Source organism: Triticum aestivum, chromosome 2D, assembly GCF_018294505.1.
Source record: "Triticum aestivum cultivar Chinese Spring chromosome 2D, IWGSC CS RefSeq v2.1, whole genome shotgun sequence".
NCBI lineage: Eukaryota > Viridiplantae > Streptophyta > Magnoliopsida > Poales > Poaceae > Triticum > Triticum aestivum.
Window position 1 is genome coordinate 453,241,595 of NC_057799.1, and position 18,391 is coordinate 453,259,985.

General features: G+C 45.9%; 1 pseudogene; it reads right to left on the bottom strand.

Annotated features, from left to right (window-relative positions):
- Positions 1-16,327: 16,327 nt before the first annotated feature.
- On the bottom strand, positions 16,328-17,684 carry LOC123055835 (uncharacterized; annotated as a pseudogene).
- Positions 17,685-18,391: the final 707 nt, after the last annotated feature.

Here is an 18,391-nt window from a genome sequence, read left to right on the forward strand (position 1 = left end):
GGCCAAAACTGGACTTCCTATATATAATTCTTCACCTCCGGACCATTCCGGAACCTCTCGTGACGTCCGGGATCTCATCCGGGACTCCGAACAACTTTCGGGTTTCCGCATACATATATCTCTACAACCCTAGCGTCACCGGACCTTAAGTGTGTAGACCCTACGGGTTCGGGAGACATGCAGACATGACCGAGACGCCTCTCCGGTCAATAACCAACAGCGGGATCTGGATACCCATGTTGGCTCCCACATGTTCCACGATGATATCATCGGGTGAACCACGGTGTCGAGGATTCAATCAATCCGTATGCAATTCCCTTTGTCAATCGGTATGTTACTTGCCCGAGATTCGATCGTCGGTATCCCAATACCTTGTTCAATCTCGTTACCGGCAAGTCTCTTTACTCGTACCGCAATGCATGATCCCGTGACTAACGCCTTAGTCACATTGAGCTCATTATGATGATGCATTACCGAGTGGGCCCAGAGATACCTCTCCGTTTACACGGAGTGACAAATCCCAGTCTCGATCCGTGCCAACCCAACAGACACTTTCGGAGATACCCGTAATGCACCTTTATAGTCACCCAGTTACGTTGTGACGTTTGGCACACCCAAAGCACTCCTACGGTATCCGGGAGTTGCACGATCTCATGGTCTAAGGAAAAGATACTTGACATTGGAAAAGCTCTAGCAAACGAAACTACACGATCTTTTATGCTATGCTTAAGTTGGGTCTTGTCCATCACATCATTCTCCTAATGATGTGATCCCGTTATCAATGACATCCTATGTCCATAGTCAGGAAACCATGACTATCTGTTGATCAACGAGCTAGTCAACTAGAGGCTTACTAGGGACAGGTTGTGGTCTATGTATTCACACATGTATTACGATTTCCGGACAATACAATTATAGCATGAATAATAGACTATTATCATGAACACAGAAATATAATAATAACCATTTATTATTGCCTCTAGGGCATATTTCCAACAGTCTCCCACTTGCACTAGAGTCAATAATCTAGTTACATTGTGATGAATCGAACACCCATTGCGTCCTGGTGTTGATCATGTTTTGCCCTAGGGAGAGGTTTAGTCAACGGATCTGCTACATTCAGGTCCGTGTGTACTTTACAAATATCTATGTCTCCATTTTGAACACTTTCACGAATGGAGTTGAAGCGACGCTTGATATGCCTGGTCTTCCTGTGAAACCTGGGCTCCTTCGCAAGGGCAATAGCTCCAGTGTTGTCACAGAAGAGAGTCATTGGGCCCGACGCATTGGGAATCACCCCTAGGTCGGTAATGAACTCCTTCATCCAGACTGCTTCCTGTGCTGCCTCCGAGGCTGCCATGTATTCCGCTTCACATGTAGATCCCGCCACGACGCTTTGCTTGCAACTGCACCAGCTTACTGCTCCTCTATTCAAAATATACACGTATCCGGTCTGTGACTTTGAGTCATCCGGATCTGTGTCGAAGCTAGCGTCGACGTAACCCTTTACGACGAGCTCTTCGTCACCTCCATAGACGAGAAACATATCCTTAGTCCTCTTCAGGTACTTCAGGATATTCTTGACCGCTGTCCAGTGTTCCTTGCCGGGATTACTTTGGTACCTTCCTACCAAACTTACGGCAAGGTTTACATCAGGTCTGGTACACAGCATGGCATACATAATAGACCCTATGGCCGAGGCATAGGGGATGACACTCATCTCTTCTATATCTTCTGCCGTGGTCGGGCATTGAGCCGTGCTCAATTGCACACCTTGCAATACAGGCAAGAACCCCTTCTTGGACTGATCCATACTGAACTTCTTCAATATCTTGTCAAGGTATGTACTCTGTGAAAGACCAATGAGGCGTCTTGATCTATCTCTATAGATCTTGATGCCTAATATATAAGCAGCTTCTCCAAGGTCCTTCATTGAAAAACATTTATTCAAATAGGCCTTTATACTTTCCAAGAATTCTATATCATTTCCCATCAATAATATGTCATCCACATATAATATGAGAAATGCTACAGAGCTCCCACTCACTTTCTTGTAAACACAGGCTTCTCCATAAGTCTGTGTAAACCCAAACGCTTTGATCATCTCATCAAAGCGAACGTTCCAACTCCGAGATGCTTGCACCAGCCCATAGATTGAGCGCTGGAGCTTGCATACTTTGTTAGCATTCTTAGGATCGACAAAACCTTCCGGCTGCATCATATACAACTCTTCCTTAAGGAAGCCGTTAAGGAATGCCGTTTTGACGTCCATCTGCCATATCTCATAATCATAGTATGCGGCAATTGCTAACATGATTCGGACGGACTTCAGCTTCGCTACGGGTGAGAAAGTCTCATCGTAGTCAACCCCTTGAACTTGTCGATAACCCTTAGCGACAAGTCGAGCTTTGTAGATGGTCACATTACCATCTGCGTCCGTCTTCTTCTTAAAGATCCATTTGTTTTCTATGGCTCGCCGCTCATCGGGCAAGTCAGTCAAAGTCCATACTTTGTTTTCATACATGGATTCTATCTCGGATTTCATGGCTTCTAGCCATTTGTCGGAATCCGGGCCCGCCATCGCTTCTTCATAGTTCGAAGGTTCACCGTTGTCTAACAACATGATTTCCAGGACAGGGTTGCCGTACCACTCTGGTGCGGAACGTGTCCTTGTGGACCTACGAAGTTCAGTAACTTGATCTGAAGCTTCATGATCATCATCATTAACTTCCTCCCCAGTCGGTGTAGGCACCACAGGAACATTTTCCCGCGCTGCGCTACTTTCCGGTTCGGAAGGGGTGACTATCACCTCATCAAGTTCCACTTTCCTCCCACTCAATTCTTTCGAGAGAAACTCCTTCTCTAGAAAGGACCCGTTCTTGGCAACGAAGATCTTGCCTTCGGATCTGAGGTAGAAGGTATACCCAATAGTTTCCTTAGGGTATCCTATGAAGACGCATTTTTCCGATTTGGGTTCGAGCTTTTCAGGTTGAAGTTTCTTGACATAAGCATCGCATCCCCAAACTTTTAGAAACGACAGCTTAGGTTTCTTCCCAAACCATAATTCATACGGTGTCGTCTCAACGGATTTAGACGGTGCCCTATTTAAAGTGAATGCGGCAGTCTCTAAAGCATAACCCCAAAATGAGAGCGGTAAATCGGTAAGAGACATCATAGATCGCACCATATCCAATAGAGTGCGATTACGACGTTCGGACACACCATTTCTCTGAGGTGTTCCAGGCGGCGTGAGTTGTGAAACTATTCCACATTTCCTTAAGTGTGTACCAAATTCGTGACTTAAATATTCTCCACCACGATCTGATCGTAAGAATTTTATTTTCCTGTCACGTTGATTCTCGACTTCACTCTGAAATTCCTTGAACTTTTCAAAGGTTTCAGACTTGTGTTTCATTAGGTAGACATACCCATATCTACTTAAATCATCAGTGAGAGTGAGAACATAACGATATCCTCCGCGAGCCTCAACGCTCATTGGACCGCACACATCGGTATGTATGATTTCCAATAAGTTGGTCGCTCGCTCCATTGTTCCGGAGAACGGAGTCTTGGTCATCTTACCCATGAGGCATGGTTCGCACGTGTCAAATGATTCGTAATCAAGAGACTCCAAAAGTCCATCTGCATGGAGCTTCTTCATGCGCTTGACACCAATGTGACCAAGGCGGCAGTGCCACAAGTATGTGGGACTATCGTTATCAACTTTACATCTTTTGGTATTCACACTATGAACATGTGTAGCATCACGTTCGAGATTCATCAAGAATAAACCATTGACCAGCGGGGCATGACCATAAAACATATCTCTCAAATAAATAGAACAACCATTATTCTCAGATTTAAATGAGTAGCCATCTCGAATTAAACGAGATCCAGATACAATGTTCATGCTCAAAGCTGGCACTAAATAACAATTATTGAGGTTTATAACTAATCCCGTGGGTAGATGCAGAGGTAGCGTGCCGACGGCGATCACATCGACCTTGGAACCATTCCCGACGCGCATCGTCACCTCGTCTTTTGCCAGTCTCCGTTTATTCCGTAGTTCCTGATTTGAGTTACAAATATGAGCAACCGCACCGGTATCAAATACCCAGGAGCTACTGCGAGTACTGGTAAGGTACACATCAATTACTTGTATATCACATATACCTTGGGTGTTGCCGGCCTTCTTCTTGTCCGCTAAATATTTGGGGCAGTTCCGCTTCCAGTGACCACTTCCCTTGCAATAAAAGCACTCAGTCTCGGGCTTGGGTCCATTCTTTGACTTCTTCCCGGTAACTGGCTTACCGGGCGCGGCAACTCCCTTGCCGTCCTTCTTGAAGTTCTTCTTACCCTTGCCCTTCTTGAACTTAGTGGTTTTATTCACCATCAACACTTGATGTTCTTTTCTGATCTCTACCTCAGCTGATTTCAGCATTGAATACACCTCGGGAATGGTCTTTTCCATCCCCTGCATATTGTAGTTCATCACAAAGCTCTTGTAGCTTGGTGGAAGCGACTGGAGGATTCTGTCAATGACCGCGTCATCCGGGAGATTAACTCCCAGCTGAGACAAGCGGTTGTGCAACCCAGACATTCTGAGTATGTGCTCACTAACAGAACTGTTCTCCTCCATTTTACAGCTGAAGAACTTGTCGGAGACATCATATCTCTCGACCCGGGCATGAGCTTGAAAAACCAGTTTCAGCTCCTCGAACATCTCATATGCTCCATGTTTCTCAAAACGCTTTTGGAGACCCGGTTCTAAGCTGTAAAGCATGCCGCACTGAACGAGGGAGTAATCATCAGCACGCTGCTGCCAAGCGTTCATAACGTCTTGGTTCTCAGGGATTGGTGCTTCACCTAGCGGTGCTTCTAAGACATAATCTTTCTTGGCTGCTATGAGGATGATCCTCAGGTTCCGGACCCAGTCCGTATAGTTGCTGCCATCATCTTTCAGCTTGGTTTTCTCTAGGAACGCGTTGAAATTGAGGACAACGTGGGCCATTTGATCTACAATACATAGTGTAAAGATTTAGACTAAGTTCATGATAATTAAGTTCATATAATCAAATTATTTAATGAACTCCCACTCAGATAGACATCCCTCTAGTTATCTAAGTGAAACATGATCCGAACTCAACTAGGCCGTGTCCGATCATCACGTGAGACGGACTAGTCAAGATCGGTGAACATCTCCATGTTGATCGTATCTTCTATACGACTCATGCTCGACCTTTCGGTCCTCCGTGTTCCGAGGCCATGTCTGTACATGCTAGGCTCGTCAAGTCAACCTAAGTGTATTGCGTGTGTTCCGAGGCCATGTCTGTACATGCTAGGCTCGTCAACACCCGTTGTATGCGAACGTAAGAATCTATCACACCCGATCATCACGTGGTGCTTCGAAACGACGAACCTTCGCAACGGTGCACAGTTAGGGTGAACACTTTCTTGAAATTATTATAAGGGATCATCCTACTTGCTACCGTCGTTCTAAGCAAATAAGATGCAAAAACATGATAAACATCACATGCAATCGAATAGTGACATGATATGGCCAATATCATCATGCTCCTTTGATCTCCATCTTCGGGGCACCATGATCATCTTCGTCACCGGCATGACACCATGATCTCCATCATCATGATCTCCATCATTGTGTCTTCATGAAGTTGTCACGCCAACGATTACTTCTACTTCTATGGCTAACCGTTTAGCAACAAAGTAAAGTAAATTACATGGCGTTATTCAAATGACACGCAGGTCATGCAAAATAATAAAGACAACTCCTATGGCTCCTGCCGGTTGTCATACTCATCGACATGCAAGTCGTGATTCCTATTACAAGAATATGATCAATCTCATACATCACATATATCATTCATCACATCTTCTGGCCATATCATATCACATATATCACTTGCTGCAAAAACAAGTTAGACGTCCTCTAATTGTTGTTGCAAGTTTTTTACGTGGTTTGTAGGTTTCTAGCAAGAACGATTTCTTACCTACGTATGACCACAACGTGATTTGCCAATTTCTATTTACCCTTCATAAGGACCCTTTTCATCGAATCCGTTCCGACTAAAGTAGGAGAGACAGACACCCGCTAGCCACCTTATGCAACTAGTGCATGTCAGTCGGTGGAACCTGTCTCACGTAAGCGTACGTGTAAGGTCGGTCCGGGCCGCTTCATCCTACAATGCCGCCGAAACAAGAAACGACTAGTAGCGGCAAGAAGAATTGGCAACATCAACGCCCACAACTTCTTTGTGTTCTACTCGTGCATAGTAACTACGCATAGGCCTGGCTCATGATGCCACTGTTGGGAATCGTAGCATAATTTAAAATTTTCCTACGCTCACCAAGATGCATCTATGGAGTCTACTAGCAACGAGGGGAAAGGAGTGGATCTACATACCCTTGTAGATCGCGAGCGGAAGCGTTCCAATGAACGTGGATGACGGAGTCGTACTCGCCGTGATCCAAATCACCGATGACCGAGTGCCGAACGGACGGCACCTCCGCGTTCAACACACGTACGGTGCAGCGACGTCTCCTCCTTTCTTGATCCAGCAAGGGGGGAGGAGAGGTTGATGGAGATCCAACAGCACGACGGCGTGGTGGTGGATGTAGCGGCTCTCCGGCAAGGCTTCGCCGAGCTTCTGCGCGCGAGAGAGAGGTGTTGCAGGGGAGGAGGGAGGCGCCAAAGGCTGTAGTGTGCTGCCCTCCCTCCCCCCCCTTTATATAGGCCCCCAAGGGGGGGTGCGCAGCCCTTGGAGATGGGATCTCCAAGGGGGGGGGCGGCGGCCAAGGGGGAAGGGGTTGCCTTGCCCCCAAGGCAAGGGGAAACTCCCCCCCTAGGGTTCCCAACCCTAGGCGCATGGGGGGGAGGCCCAAAGTGGCGCCCCAGCCCATTAGGGGCTGGTTCCCCTCCACTTTCAGCCCACGGGGCCCTCCGGGACAGGTGGCCCCACCCGGTGGACCCCCGGGACCCTTCCGGTGGTCCCGGTACAATACCGATAACCCCCGAAACTTTCCCGGTGGCCAAAACTGGACTTCCTATATATAATTCTTCACCTCCGGACCATTCCGGAACCTCTCGTGACGTCCGGGATCTCATCCGGGACTCCGAACAACTTTCGGGTTTCCGCATACATATATCTCTACAACCCTAGCGTCACCGGACCTTAAGTGTGTAGACCCTACGGGTTCGGGAGACATGCAGACATGACCGAGACGCCTCTCCGGTCAATAACCAACAGCGGGATCTGGATACCCATGTTGGCTCCCACATGTTCCACGATGATATCATCGGGTGAACCACGGTGTCGAGGATTCAATCAATCCGTATGCAATTCCCTTTGTCAATCGGTATGTTACTTGCCCGAGATTCGATCGTCGGTATCCCAATACCTTGTTCAATCTCGTTACCGGCAAGTCTCTTTACTCGTACCGCAATGCATGATCCCGTGACTAACGCCTTAGTCACATTGAGCTCATTATGATGATGCATTACCGAGTGGGCCCAGAGATACCTCTCCGTTTACACGGAGTGACAAATCCCAGTCTCGATCCGTGCCAACCCAACAGACACTTTCGGAGATACCCGTAATGCACCTTTATAGTCACCCAGTTACGTTGTGACGTTTGGCACACCCAAAGCACTCCTACGGTATCCGGGAGTTGCACGATCTCATGGTCTAAGGAAAAGATACTTGACATTGGAAAAGCTCTAGCAAACAAAACTACACGATCTTTTATGCTATGCTTAAGTTGGGTCTTGTCCATCACATCATTCTCCTAATGATGTGATCCCGTTATCAATGACATCCTATGTCCATAGTCAGGAAACCATGACTATCTGTTGATCAACGAGCTAGTCAACTAGAGGCTTACTAGGGACAGGTTGTGGTCTATGTATTCACACATGTATTACGATTTCCGGACAATACAATTATAGCATGAATAATAGACTATTATCATGAACACAGAAATATAATAATAACCATTTATTATTGCCTCTAGGGCATATTTCCAACAGCGGCCCGGACCGACATTACGCGTACGCTTACGCGAGACTGGTTCTACCGACGTGCTTTGCACACAGGTGGCTGGCGGGTGTCAGTTTCTCCAACTTTAGTTGAACCGAGTGTGGCTACGCCCGGTCCTTGCGAAGGTTAAAACAGCACCAACTTGACAAACTATCGTTGTGGTTTGATGCGTAGGTAAGAACGGTTCTTGCTAAGCCAGTAGCAGCCACGTAAAACTTGCAACAACAAAGTAGAGGACGTCTAACTTGTTTTTGCAGGGCATGTTGTGATGTGATATGGTCAGGACATGATGCTAAATTTTATTGTATGAGATGATCATGTTTTGTAACCGAGTTATCGGCAACTGGCAGGAGCCATATGGTTGTCGCTTTATTGTATGCAATGCAATCGCCCTGTAATGCTTTACTTTATCACTAAGCAGTAGCGATAGTCGTAGAAGCATAAGATTGGCGAGCCGACAACGATGCTACGATGGAGATCAAGGTGTCGCGCCGATGACGATGGTGATCATGACGGTGCTTCAGAGATGGAGATCACAAGCACAAGATGATGATGGCCATATCATATCACTTATATTGATTGCATGTGGTGTTTATCTTTTATGCATCTTATCTTGCTTTGATTGACGGTAGCATTATAAGATGATCTCTCACTAAATTTCAAGATAAAAGTGTTCTCCCTGAGTATGAACCGTTGCCAAAGTTCGTCGTGTCCAGACACCACGTGATGATCGGGTGTGATAAGCTCTACGTCCATCTACAACGGGTGCAAGCCAGTTTTGCACATGCAGAATACTCAGGTTAAGCTTGACGAGCCTAGCATATGCAGATATGGCCTCGGAACACTGAGACCGAAAGGTCGAGCGTGAATCATATAGTAGATATGATCAACATAGTGATGTTCACCATTGAAAGCTACTCCATTTCACGTGATGATCGATTATGGTTTAGTTGATTTGGATCACGTGATCACTTAGAGGATTAGAGGGATGTCTATCTAAGTGGGAGTTCTTAAGTAATATGATTAATTGAACTTAAATTTATCATGAACTTAGTACCTGATAGTATCTTGCTTGTCTATGTTGATTATAGATAGATGGCCCGTGTTGTTGTTCCATTGAATTTTAATGCGTTCCTTGAGAAAGCAAAGTTGAAAGATGTTAGTAGCAATGATGCGGACTTGGTCCGTGATCTGAGGATTAACCTCATTGCTGCACAGAAGTATTATGTCCTTGATGCACCGCTAGGTGACAGACCTATTGCAGGAGCAGATGCAGACGTTATGAATGTTTGACAAAAGCTTGGTATGATGACTACTTGATAGTTTAGTGCACCATGCTTAACGGCTTAGAATCGGGACTTTAAAGACGTTTTGAACGTCATGGACCATATGAGATGTTCCAGGAGTTGAAGTTAATATTTCAAGCAAATACCCGAGTTGAGAGATGTGAAGTCTCCAACAAGTTCTATAGCTAAAAGATGGAGGACAATAGCTCAAGCAGTGAGCATGTGCTCAGATTGGCTGGGTACTACAATCGCTTGAATCAAGTGGGAATTAATCTTCCAGATAGAATAGTGATTGACAGAATTCTCTAGTCACCATCACCAAGTTAGTAGAACTTCGTGATGAACTATAATATGCAAGGGATGACGAAAACAATTCCCAAGCTCTTCGCGATGCTGAAATTGGCGAAGGTAGAAATCAAGAAGGAGCATCAAGTGTTGATGGTGAATAAGACCACCAGTTTCAAGAAAAAGGGCAAAGGGAAGAAGAAGGGGAACTTCAAGAAGAACAGCAAGCAAGTTGCTGCTCAAGAGAAGAAACCCAAGTCTGGACCTAAGCCTGAGACTGAGTGCTTCTACTGCAAGCAGACTGGTCACTGGAAGCGGAACTGCCCCAAGTATTTGGCGGATAAGAAGGATGACAAGGTGAACAAAGATATATGTGATATACATGTTATTGATGTGTACCTTACTAGAGCTCGCAGTAGCACCTGGGTATTTGATACCGGTTCTGTTGCTAATATTTGCAACTCGAAACAGGGACTATGGATTAAGCGAACACTGGCCAAGGACGAGGTGACGATGCGCGTGGGAAACGGTTCCAAAGTCGATGTGATCGCCGTCGGCATGCTACCTCTACATCTACCTTCGGGATTAGTATTAGACCTAAATAATTGTTATTTGGTGACAACGTTGAGCATGAACATTATATCTGGATCTTGTTTGATGCGAGACGGTTATTCATTTAAATCAGAGAATAATGGTTGTTCTATTTATATGAGTAATATCTTTTATGGTCATGCACCCTTGAAGAGTGGTCTATTTTTGATGAATCTCGATAGTAGTGATACACATATTCATAATGTTGAAGCCAAAAGATGCAGAGTTGATAATGATAGTGCAACTTATTTGTGGCACTGTCGTTTAAGTCATATCGGTGTAAAGCGCATGAAGAAACTCCATACTGATGGACTTTTGGAACCACTTGATTATGAATCACTTGGTACTTGCGAACCGTGCCTCATGGGCAAGATGACTAAAACGCCGTTCTCCGAAACTATGGAGAGAGCAACAGATTTATTGAAAATTATACACACAGATGTATGTGGTCCGATGAATGTTGAGGCTCGCGGCGGGTATCGTTATTTTCTCACCTTCACAGATGATTTAAGCAGATATGGGTATATCTACTTAATGAAACATAAGTCTGAAACATTTGAAAAGTTCAAAAAAAATTAGAGTGAAGTTGAAAATCATCGTAACAAGAAAATAAAGTTTCTACGATCTGATCGTGGAGGAGAATATTTGAGTTACGAGTTTGGTCTACATTTGAAACAATGCGGAATAGTTTCGCAACTCACGCCACCCGGAACACCACAGCGTAATGGTGTGTCCGAACGTCGTAATCGTACTTTACTAGATATGGTGCGATCTATGATGTCTCTTACTGATTTACCGCTATCATTTTGGGGTTATGCTTTAGAGACGGCCGCATTCACGTTAAATAGGGCACCATGGAAATCCGTTGAGACGACTCCTTATGAACTGTGGTTTGGCAAGAAACCAAAGTTGTCGTTTCTTAAAGTTTGGGGCTGCGATGCTTATGTGAAAAAACTTCAACCTGATAAGCTCGAACCCAAATCGGAGAAATGTGTCTTCATAGGATACCCAAAGGAGACTGTTGGGTACACCTTCTATCACAGATCCGAAGGCAAGACATTCGTTGCTAAGAATGGATCCTTTCTAGAGAAGGAGTTTCTCTCGAAAGAAGTGAGTGGAAGGAAAGTCGAACTTGATGAGGTAACTGTACCTGCTCCCTTATTGGAAAGTAGTTTATCACATAAACCAGTTCCTGTGACGCCTACACCAATTAGTGAGGAAGTTAATGATGATGATCATGGAACTTCAGATCAAGTTGTTACTGAACCTCGTAGGTCAACCAGAGTAAGATCCGCACCAGAGTGGTACGGTAATCCTGTTCTGGAGGTTATGTTACTAGACCATGACGAACCTACGAACTATGAAGAAGCGATGGTGAGCCCAGATTCCGCAAAATGGCTTGAAGCCATGAAATCTGAGATGGGATCCATGTATGAGAACAAAGTATGGACTTTGGTTGACTTGCCCGATGATCGGCAAGCCATTGAGAATAAATGGATCTTCAAGAAGAAGACTGACGCTGACGGTAATGTTACTGTCTATAAAGCTCGACTTGTTGCGAAAGGTTTTCGACAAGTTCAAGGGATTGACTACGATGAGACTTTCTCACCCGTAGCGATGCTTAAGTCTGTCTGAATCATATTAGCAATTGCCGCATTTTATGATTATGAAATTTGGCAAATGGATGTCAAAACTGCATTCCTGAATGGATTTCTGGAAGAAGAGTTGTATATGATGCAACCAGAAGGTTTTGTCGATCCAAAAGGAGCTAACAAAGTGTGCAAGCTCCAGCGATCCATTTATGGACTGGTGCAAGCCTCTCGGAGTTGGAATAAACGCTTTGATAGTGTGATCAAAGCATTTGGTTTTATACAGACTTTTGGAGAAGCCTGTATTTACAAGAAAGTGAGTGGGAGCTCTGTAGCATTTCTGATATTATATGTGGATGACATATTGTTGATTGGAAATGATATAGAATTTCTGGATAGCATAAAGGGATACTTGAATAAGAGTTTTTCAATGAAGGACCTCGGTGAAGCTGCTTATATATTGGGCATCAAGATCTATAGAGATAGATCAAGACGCTTAATTGGACTTTCACAAAGCACATACCTTGACAAAGTTTTGAAGAAGTTCAAAATGGATCAAGCAAAGAAAGGGTTCTTGCCTGTGTTACAAGGTGTGAAGTTGAGTAAGACTCAATGCCTGGCCACTGCAGAAGATAGAGAGAAGATGAAAGATGTTCCCTATGCTTCAGTCATAGGCTCTATCATGTATGCAATGTTGTGTACCAGACCTGATGTGTGCCTTGCTATAAGTCTAGCAGGGAGTTACCAAAGTAATCCAGGAGTGGATCACTGGACAGCGGTCAAGAACATCCTGAAATACCTGAAAAGGACTAAGGATATGTTTCTCGTTTATGGAGGTGACAAAGAGCTCATTGTAAATGGTTATGTTAATGAAAGCTTTGACACTGATCCGGACGATTCTAAATCGCAAACCGGATACGTGTTTACATTGAACGGTGGAGCTGTCAGTTGGTGCAGTTCTAAACAAAGCGTCGTGGCGGGATCTACGTGTGAAGCGGAGTACATAGCTGCTTTGGAAGCAGCAAATGAAGGAGTCTGGATGAAGGAGTTCATATCCGATCTAGGTGTCATACCTAGTGCATCGGGTCCAATGAAAATCTTTTGTGACAATACTGGATCAATTGCCTTGGCGAAGGAATCCAGATTTCACAAGAGAACCAAGCACATCAAGAGATGCTTCAATTCCATCCGGGATCTAGTCCAGATGGGAGACATAGAAATTTGCAAGATACATACGGATCTGAATGTTGCAGACCCGTTGACTAAGCCTCTTCCACGAGCAAAACATGATCAGCACCAAGACTCCATGGGTGTTAGAATCATTACTGTGTAATCTAGATTATTGACTCTAGTGCAAGTGGGAGACTGAAGGAAATATGCCCTAGAGGCAATAATAAATTTATTATTTATTTCCTTATATCATGATAAATGTTTATTATTCATGCTAGAATTGTATTAACCAGAAACATAATACTTGTGTGAATACATAGACAAACAAAGTGTCACTAGTATGCCTCTACTTGACTAGCTCGTTGATCAAAGATGGTTATGTTTCCTAGCCATAGACATGGGTTGTCATTTGATTAACGGGATCACATCATTAAGAGAATGATGTGATTGACTTGACCCATTCCGTTAGCTTAGCACTCGATCGTTTGGTATGTTGCTATTGCTTTCTTCATGACTTATACATGTTCCTATGACTATGAGATTATGCAACTCCCGTTTACCGGAGGAACACTTTGTGTGCTACCAAACGTCACAACATAACTGGGTGATTATAAAGGTGCTCTACAGGTGTCTCCGAAGGTACTTGTTGGGTTGGCGTATTTCGAGATTAGGATTTGTCACTCCGATTGTCGGAGAGGTATCTTTGGGCCCACTCAGTAATGCACATCACTTAAGCCTTGCAAGCATTGCAACTAATGAGTTAGTTGCGGGATGATGTATTACGAAACGAGTAAAGAGACTTGCCGGTAACGAGATTGAACTAGGTATTGGGATACCGACGATCGAATCTCGGTCAAGTAACATACCGATGACAAAGGGAACAACGTATGTTGTTATGCGGTCTGACCGATAAAGATCTTCGTAGAATATGTGGGAGCCAATATGAGCATCCAGGTTCCGCTATTGGTTATTGACCGGAGACATGTCTCGGTCATGTCTACATAGTTCTCGAACCCGTAGGGTCCGCACGCTTAAAGATTCGATGACTATTATGAGTTTTGATGTACCGAAGGTTGTTCGGAGTCCCGGATGTGATCACGGACATGTCGAGGAGTCTCGAAATGGTCGAGACATGAAGATTGATATATTGGAAGCCTATATTTGGATATCGGAAGTGTTCCGGGTGAAATCGGGATTTTACCGGAGTACCGAGGGGTTACCGGAACCCCCCCCCCCCCCGGGGGGCTTAATGGGCCATAGTGGGCCTTAGTGGAGAAGAGGAGAGGCGGCCAGGGAAGGGCCGCGCGCCCCTCCCCCCTAGTCCGAATAGGACAAGGAGAAGGGGGCGGCGCCCCCCTTTCCTTCCTCTCTCCCTCCTCTTTCCCCCCTTCTCCTAATCCAACAAGGAAGGGAGGGAGTCCTACTCGGACTCCTCCTGGCCGGTGGGAGTAGGACTCCTCCTGGCGCGCCTCCTCCTGGCCGGCAGCACCTCCCCTTGCTCCTTTATATACGGGGGCAGGGGCACCCCAAGGACACAACAATTGATCGTTTGACCTTTTAGCCGTGTGCGGTGCCCCCCTCCACCATAGTCCACCACGATAATACTGTAGCAGTGCTTAGGCGAAGCCCTGCGTCGGTAGAACATCATCATCGTCACCCCACCATCGTGCTGACAAAACTCTCCCTCAACACTCGGCTGGATCGGAGTTCGAGGGACGTCATCGGGCTGAATGTGTGCTGAACTCGGAGGTACCGTGCGTTCGGTACTTGATCGGTCGGATCGTGAAGGCGTACGACTACATCAACCGCGTTGTGCTAACGCTTCCGCTTTCGATCTACGAGGGTACGTGGACAACACTCTCCCCTCTCGTTGCAATGCATCACCATGATCTTGCGTGTGCATAGGAATTTTTTTGAAATTACTACGTTACCCAACAAGAGAGAGATCCAATCTCGGAGGGGCTCCCGCCCCGCCGCCGCCATGGAGGCCATGGAATAGAGGGGAAACCCTTCTCCCATCTAGGAGGAAGGTCAAGGAAGAATAAGAAGGAGGGGGGCTCTCTCCCCCTCTCTCCCAGTGGCGCCGGAACGCCGGCCGCCGGGGAATCATCGTGTGACGGCGATCTACACCAACACCTCCGTCATCTTCCCCAACATCTTCATCACCTTCCCCCATCTATATTCAGCGGTCCACTCTCCCGCAACCCGATGTACCCTCTACTTGAACATGGTGCTTTATGCTTCATATTATTATCCAATGATGTGTTGCCATCCTATGATGTCTGAGTAGATTTTTATTGTCCTATCGGTGATTGATGAATTGCTATGGTTGGTTTAATTTTCTTGTGGTTATGTTGCTCTCCTTTGGTGCCCATCATATGAGCGCACGTGTGGATCACACCATAGAGTTAGTTGTATGTTGATAGGACTATGTGTTGGAGGGCAAGGGGGATATCAGCTTCAGCCTAGCATAGAAATTGATGCATACGGGATTGAAGGGGGACCAATATATCTTAATGCTATGGTTGTGTTTTACCTTAATGAACGTTAGTAGTTGCGAATGCTTGCTAATAGTTTCAATCATAAGTGCATAGAATTCGAAGTAAGGGATGACATGCTAGAAGTGGCCTCTCCCGCATAAAACTTGCTATCGGTCTATCAATTGCTTAGGGACAATTCCGCAACTCCTACCACCACTTTTCCACACTCGTTAAACTAACATAATTGTTTCTTTATCTAAATGGCCCCTAGTTTTATTTTACGTGCTCTTTATTATCTTGCAAACCTATCCTACAACACCTACAAAGTACTTCTAATTTCATACTTGTTCTAGGTAAAGCGAATATTAAGCGTGTGTAGAGTTGTATCGATGGTCGATAGAACTTGAGAAAATATTTGTTCTACCTTTAGCTCCTCGTTGGGTTTGACACTCTTACTTGTCGAAAGAGGCTACAACTGATCCCCTATACTTGTGGGTTATCAACGGCGCCGCGCCTTCGACTCACTCCAGTGCTTGTAGCCGTCGCTAGGTGGTCCACGAACATGGTTGTAGTTTTTATTACCTCCGTTGTTCTTTGTACTGCCATGATTGAAAATGAATAGATTGGAAGTTTCTCGAAGAAAAAGTTCAAAACTTCAAACTCCAGTAGGGATAGAGGTCCGTTGCGTCCGTACGGCTGGAAATATTAAGCTAGTAGCTACTGCTTTAAGGGCATTTCTAACCGATTCCCTATAAGTTAGTCAAGTATCCAGTGAAGTAAAGTTAGTGGAATACATTTTTACTTCAGTAACGGTGGCCGCACCTAGCCGATCCCCTATAGTTAGTGGAGTAAAAATAAAATTGTAGATTTTATGTCCTAGCAGCACAAACTTCAAACACTACACAATACATATCTTAAAAACATTCAAATTAAAACATGCATAACATAATAGTCATAACCTAAAGCTTCACCATCGCGTTTTCAAATTAAAACATGCGAAGTTCACCCAAAAGACAACACCTCAAACACAATGTTTGATCCAAAATCACCACAAACATAGCATGTATATGTTGTGGATCGAGCCAACCAATGGCATGCACCACCGCCCCCTCGGCCACCACCACTCACACGATGTCTTCGGCGAAGAAATCAACTCCACCATCTTCTCAGCCACCATCACCACCACCATCCTCTTGGCCACCATCACCACCACCATCCTCTCGGCCACCACAATTAACATCATCATCCCCTCGGCCACCACCATCAACACCATCCCCTCGGCCACCACCACCATTGCGAAGAGAGGCTTCCAAGATTTCTCCACAGGTGAGCTCTCAATACTTTCTTGTGGTTTCATCCATTGTGTTTGGATTCATGAACATGATAGCACGTTTTTCAGCCTTCTTGGCATCAGAATCCTCTCCTCCTGGAGTGCAAGTCTACACTCCTCCACCTTCAGCTGCCGCCGACTTGGTCTTCCATTTCTCATTCTCCAACGCCCTGAGCTCATTCCACCTCGTCATCTTCTCTTCTTTGCGTTCGACCGCCAACATCTTCTTGGTCTCGATCATTGCCACAAATTCTTTGTAAGTGCCACCGACTGCATTTCTCTTCTTTCTTTCTTTTGCAATCTTATTTCCTTCCGACCTATTGTTGGCATCTTCGTCAATCTCCTCGTCCTCCTCAACGGAAATGCTCAACCTTGATCTCTTTGGAGTGGTCTCCGTGATTCTTTGGATCCATTTCTCGTTTTTGCATAGCTCTTTATAGCAATGATACAACGTGAAGGACTTGTGGCCGAACTTGGTATTTCTATGCTTGAATAGTTCTTGGATGTAGGGGCCATACTCCGCCACTTGCACACTGCTCAGTGGTGCATGATTCACTTGGTTGATGCAACCGGATCATCGGTTCCATTGGTCATGAATGGTGCTCCAACGATGCCCAAGAGAACCTTGAGTATGGCTTGATCGCACATCCATGAAGTTGTTGGTATTGGTCGGTAATTCTCTTCTAAAACATGGTCTTGATTTGATCCCTTCCGATCGGTGGATCCATACAAATCGCGCACCAAGCATCGTAAAGAGCAATATCCTCCTTTTGGTTGTAGTTTTGGGTGCGGCACCTTGGCACCTTCGTGCTTGCTTCGGTCACCTCCACAACCTCCTCTTTCTCGGCCACCACCTCTTCGACCTCCTCCTCTTCCCCGGTCACCTCTTGTTCCATGTCTTGGGTGGCCTACGAATGATCCCAAAATGAGTCGTAGTTGAGCTCATCAAGTCCAACTTCGGCCGAGGACTCCAAGGAAGCGAGGAATTCGACCGTGTTCATCCGCAATACAATAAACAAAGCAAACACCACTAACAATCACTACCAGCCACCAACAATCACTATCAAATACCAACAACACACGAGGTTTTTGTTTTTACCTTGTAGGCATTTCATCGAGCACTTGGCGTACGCGATGCTTGTTGCCGGATGCGGCGGCCGCTCGCGCCGGAGCAGTGGCCGTAGGGGGCGCCGGAGTAGCTGCACGAGTCGCCGGCCTAGGACGGGGCGCCACTTTGGCCTTCTTTGTGGCCGCCTCGACGAGCGTCGCCGCCGCCGCCGTCGGCTTTCGAGCTCGTTTGCCTCCGGCGGGTGCGCCGGGAGGGCGGTGGCCACCGCGAAGGTCATTGGTGGGGGGGGGGGGGTGGAGGAGGAGCTTGGACTTGGTGGTTTTTTCTCAATCCCAAACTCTTCTTCGGCCGGGCAGCGGCGCAGCCGGTGGGGTGAGGGAAGGGTCCGGGCTATCCATTTCGTGCGGCCGGATGGTCATCGGTGGCCGCGGCACACAACACGGGGTGGGAGAAAGAGAGGTGCGCAAGTTTTACTCGGGCCGCGGGAGTGAGTAAAAGTAAAGATTTGGGGATATTGGGAGTTGGAGTAAAAAA